We start from the raw sequence: 6,096 nt of genomic DNA, 5'->3' as shown, positions 1-6,096 counted from the left end.
GCCACGGTTGCATGTTATACGCGGCCGGGGTGTGACAGAAGAGTTGGTATCAGAGCAATGGTTATAGGGAATTAGGTTATTAGTAATGGTTTAACCTAAACTATAACTTTCTAGGACCCTAACACAAGTTAGCTTGTGTTTAGATTTTAAAACATGTACATCACCTATCCTTGGGTGATAACCACAACGGGAATTTCGATTCCGAATCTGCTTTGAAAATTAATCATCTGTTCTAGGATGATTGATTACTAGGTTTTGAACCCTCTGTTATAAGGTTTTGAACCCCTTTGGATTTTCAAAAGTCTCGTCAAGGTTTTCGGGTTTTAATAGTGTGAACACGTGCGAACTGGAAGAGTGAATGCCTGTACCTTGAGTTTTCTGTCTAAGGCTAGAGTGTTCGTACAAATCCACATAATCGGACCAGTCACTCTTACCTGGGAACTCTTGGGGTGAGTGTTCACTTATAGGCGAACATGTCTTCGCGATACATTATTTTTGACCCACTTACTTTGACTAGACATTTCGTGTCGCTTGTTTGCTTTGCGATGCGTAACCACCATATTTGCTTTTGTTGATTTTGTTTCATCTCATTCTCTTCATCCAATCATCTCACTCGTTTCCTTTCATGTTTTCCTCTTTTAGAATGCCTCCTCGACGCGAACACCAGATAGCAACTGCCGAGCTGGCAGAAATTATTGCGCAGCAGATGGCTGCTCAATTCCCAAATCTATTCGCTCAATGGAACCAAGCCAACAACAACAACAATGGTACATGCAATTTCAAGAACTTTAACTCGGCTAAACCACTCAAGTTTAGCGGTTCTGAGGGAGCAACTGGGCTTCTTCAATGGTTCGAGAGCATCGAGAATACTTTTCGCCACGTGCAGTGTCCGGATAATCGCAAGGTCGAGTTTTCTTCGAGCGTGTTTCAGAAGAGGGCTCTTACATGGTGGAATGGGGTAATGAGAGACCGTGGTGCAGACGTTGCTCTAGCATAGACATGGGCTGAACTGAGAGCTCTTATGATGAGGGAGTTTTGTCCTCGTCATGAGCAACGAGCATTGGAGAAAGAGTTTGATGATTTGAAGCAAGATAGTGGCGAGCACAGGGCATATACTGATAGGTTTGAGGAGCTGAGTCTACTTTGCCCGACTATGGTCGCCCCACTCGACAAGGCCATCGAAAGGTACATCGACGGCCTTCCTGACTCGGTACAAGACATTATCACTGGTAGCAACCCTACCACACTCCGTCAGGCGATCGAGTTATCGGCGACATTGACTGAGTCGCAGATTCGAAAGAATAAATTACACAGGAAGGGTGACAAGGGCAAGAAACAGTCGGCTGACAAGGAAGATAGCAAGAAAGGTCAAAACAAGAAGGGAAAGGATTCTGGTTCCTCAAGGGGGTCAAGGAAGCGTAAGGCTTCCCAAAATTTTGCAGTCACTGCTCAGGCTAACCAGGCAGCTCCCAACCAACCCGCACAGCCTCCAGCAAAGAAGCCCTATTCAGGAAGTGCACCTTTGTGCAATAGATGCAACAGTCACCATCAGCCGCAACATCAGTGCCATTTCTATACTAACTGTGGGAAGTCAGGTCATCTTGCCTATGTTTGTCGGTTTGCTCAAAATCACGCAGTTCAGAACCTTGCTCAACAAGTTGCTCAGCAATAGGGTCAAGCTGCACGACCACGATACCCACCAGGTGCTTGTTATAACTATGGGGATCTGACCCACTACAGAAACCGGTGTCCAAGACTAGCCAACCAGAACCAGAATGCAAACCAGAATCAGGCTCAGGCTCGAGGGCGAGTCTTCAACATGAATGCTCAAGAGGCTCAAGCAGACAATGAAGTGGTGAACGGTACGTTCTTTATTAATAATCGGCCTGCATATGTTCTTTTTGATTCGGGTGCCGACAAGAGTTTTGTGTCATTGTCTTTTGAGCCAATGCTTCGCGTGTCTAGAACGAAACTTGGTAAACCTTTCACAGTAGAGGTTGCTAATGGTGAACCCATTGTTCTTGATTCTGTTCTCCGCAACTGCCAGTTGAACCTTAACGACCATATTTTTCCTATTGACCTCACGCCTATGCAACTTGGAAGCTTCGACGTTATAGTAGGTATGGATTGGTTATCTAAGCATCGCGCAGAGATAGTTTGTTCTGAGAAGATTGTTCGTGTGCCGCTGTCGACAGGCGAGATCCTACAGGTTCATGGTGAGAAGCCTGCCGGTGGTCTCAAACTCATGTCTTGTTTTAAAGCACGGAAGTATCTACGGAAGAACTATGTGGCTTTCTTAGCACATGTTACAGCAGATAAAGGAAAGGGTAAGTCTATTTCAGATATTCCTGTCGTTCGGGATTATTCTGAAGTTTTTCCTGAAGAGTTACCTGGTCTACCTCCAGCACGCCAAGTCGAGTTCCGTATTGATCTCGTACCTGGTGCAAATCCCATTGCCAGAGCTCCATACCGTCTTGCACCGTCTGAGATGCAAGAATTATCTAAGCAGCTTCAGGAGCTCTCTGACAAAGGTTTTATCCGTCCTAGCTTTTCACCTTGGGGTGCTCCCGTTCTCTTTGTAAAGAAGAAGGATGGATCTTTTAGTATGTGTATCGATTATCGTGAGCTTAACAAGCTCACCATCAAGAATCGATATCCCCTACCCCGCATTGATGATCTCTTTGATCAATTGCAAGGCGCTTCTTATTTTTCAAAGATTGATCTACGATCTGGATATCATCAGCTTCGTGTGCATGCAGAAGACATTCCCAAGACAACGTTCCGTACTCGTTATGGGCATTATGAGTTCACAGTCATGCCATTCGGTTTGACTAATGCTCCTGTTGTTTTCATGGACTTGATGAATAGGGTCTGCAAACCCTATTTGGATAAGTTCATCATCGTTTTCATTGATGACATTTTGATATATTCTAAGATGCGAGCTGATCATGAACAACATCTTCATCTTACATTGGAACTCCTAAAGAAAGAGCAACTTTTCGCCAAATTCTCCAAGTGTGAATTATGGCTTAAAGAAGTTCAATTCTTAGGACACATTGTCAAGGAACAAGGTATTCATGTGGATCCCTCCAAGATCAGTGCGATCAAGGATTGGGATACGCCTACTACTCCTACTGAAGTTCGTTCTTTTCTTGGTCTAGCGGGTTATTATCGTCACTTCATAGAAAACTTCTCAAAGATTGCAGTTCCTCTAACTACTCTAACTCAGAAGAACAAGCCATTTGATTGGGGAGTCAAACAAGAGGAAGCGTTTCTGACCTTGAAACAAAGGCTTTGCGACGCGCCTGTCCTAACTTTGCCCGAGGGCAATGATGATTTCGTCGTTTATTGCGACGCATCTAAACTAGGTCTTGGCTGCGTCCTGATGCAAAGAAACAAAGTCATAGCATACGCATCAAGACAGTTGAAGATACATGAGAAGAACTACACCACTCATGATCTTGAGTTGGGTGCAGTTGTCTTCGCTCTCAAAATCTGGAGACACTACTTGTACGGTACAAAATGTGTGGTTTTCACTGACCACAAAAGTCTTCAACACATCTTCAATCAGAAAGAACTCAACATTTTTGGAGGCAGCGACGTTGGGTTGAACTTCTAAATGACTATGACTGCGAAATTCGCTACCATCCTGGTAAGGTGAATGTCATAGCCGATGCTTTAAGTCGCAAGGAACGTACTAAGCTTCATTGTGTTCGTGTCCAATCTGTCATTCAAGCTCAATCCGATATCCAAGCACGTATTTCTCAAGCTCAACAATCTTATGTTTCACAAGGTTTGATGGATAAGGAATTTCCTTATCACATAACTCCTGCTCTTGAACTGAAGGACAATGGATCGTATTACTTCATGGACCGTTTGTGGGTCCCGAGCCAAGATAATCTTCGTACCCTGCTTATGGATGAAGCCCATAAGTGTCGTTATTCTATTCATCCTGGCTCAGATAAGATGTATAAGGATCTTCGTATTCAGTATTGGTGGCCTGGTATGAAGAAAGACATTGCCTTATATGTATCAAAATGCCTTACTTGTCTTAAGGTTAAGGCTGAACATCAGCGTCCTTCCGGTTTATTGGAGCAACCAGAGATCCCAGTTTGGAAATGGGAAAACATTACTATGGATCTCATTACTAAACTCCCGCGCACAAAGAAAGGTCACGATGCCATCTGGGTAGTTGTTGATCGTCTTACCAAGTCAGCGCATTTCTTGCCAATCCGTGAGGATTTTTCGGCTGACAAACTTGCTCAAATCTACGTGGATGAAATTGTAGCTCGACATGGTGTTCCTTTGAACATCATTTCTGACAGAGATGCTCGTTTCACTTCTCATTTTTGGAGAACCATGCAATCTGCTATGGGGTCCCAACTTAATCTAAGCACAGCTTATCATCCGCAAACGGATGGTCAATCTGAAAGAACAATCCAGACACTGGAGGATATGCTTAGAGCTTGTGTGATCGATTTTGCTGGTAGTTGGGATTCACATCTTCCATTGATTGAATTCTCCTACAACAACAGTTATCACTCCAGCATCAACATGGCTCCTTTCGAGGCTCTCTATGGTCGAAAATGTCATTCACCAGTCTGCTGGAATGAGATCGGCGAGGCTCAGCTTACTGGACCTGCCCTCATTTTAGAGACAACAGATAAGGTTAAGAAAGTTCGTGATAACCTCCAGACAGCTAGAAGCCATCAAAAGAGTTATGCGGACCTAAAACACAAGCCCTTGGATTTTCAAGTCGGTGATCATGTATTACTTAAGGTCTCACCTTGGAAAGGTGTGATCAGATTTGGAAAGAAATGAAAACTTGCACCTAGATACGTTGGACCATTCAAGATCGTCGAAAGAATCGGTAAGGTAGCCTACAGACTTGAGTTACCTCCTGAACTTGGAAATGTTCATCCAACCTTTCACGTGTCCAATCTCAAGAGGTGTTTAGCGGATGAGAACCTCCACATACCGCTTGACGAAATTCGTGTTGATAAAACATTGAAATTTGTTGAGAAACCGGTAGAAATCATGGAACGTGAAGTCAAGTGGCTTAAACGCAAACGCATTCCTTTGGTCAAGGTTCGGTGGGAATCTAAACGTGGACCCGAGTTTACTTGGGAACGCGAAGATCAAATGAAGGCAAAGTATCCGCATCTTTTTCCACGAGTTTCCTCTAAATAAATTTCGGGACGAAATTTCCACAAGTAGGGGAGACTGTAACATTTGTGCTTGTAATCATTGTGAACAGTTCAATTATCAATAAAACAATGTTATTTGATCCCAATGTTTGTTTGGTTGTGTGTTACATTTTTCATGTTTTGACTTTTGTTCAATTTCAAACTCTACATCGCTTTCTGGAGAATTATACGCAAACTGGTGCGTAAACGTACTCAGTTTAATGCGACAAATACTCCGGAACATCAACATATACTCAACATACCTTAAATAACCTTTACATAACTTAGAAATAAGTTTTGAAGGCCTTGGTATGGCAAAAACAAGTTAATTCGCTTACAGGGACTAAACTTGACAAACTGCAAAAGTATGCCAATTCGAACTGTAATGAACATTCCGGAACATGTCCATAAGTTAAACATACCATAAATATCCTTTACATAGCTTAGAAATAGGCTTTGAGGGGTTTGGTATGCTAAAACAAACTTTTGGATCATTCAGGGGCTAAAAGTGTCAAAAAGTGCACAAGTTTGCACTTTCGCGCATAACTTACGTTCTGAATACATCCGGACATCCAAAAATTTATGTAAGCATTATAATATTATGCCTTAGTGTTTGGCATGAGAAAAATCCATTCGTCGCGTCATTTGGATCATTTTTCGCGCTTATGCGCATTCCGTCGTAATTAACCGAACATCGCGATCGTACGGCCAAACGAACCAACATCCGACACATTTTTGAGCACGTTTCATGTCCACGATGTTTAGGCATCATTTTAGGGCCTTAAAGTTGGCTTTACGGGCCTTAGAAGTGTCGGAAATGGCTTAAACATGCAACAGGGACCAAAACTGCCAATTCTGAAAGTTGGTGCAGATCAGACATAGCCAGGCGGCCCGCCTTAGTTTTGTCTGA

The sequence above is a fragment of the Helianthus annuus genome, chromosome 9, assembly GCF_002127325.2.
Source record: "Helianthus annuus cultivar XRQ/B chromosome 9, HanXRQr2.0-SUNRISE, whole genome shotgun sequence".
NCBI classification, from domain to species: Eukaryota; Viridiplantae; Streptophyta; class Magnoliopsida; order Asterales; family Asteraceae; genus Helianthus; species Helianthus annuus.
Note: the sequence above shows the minus strand (reverse complement) of the source record.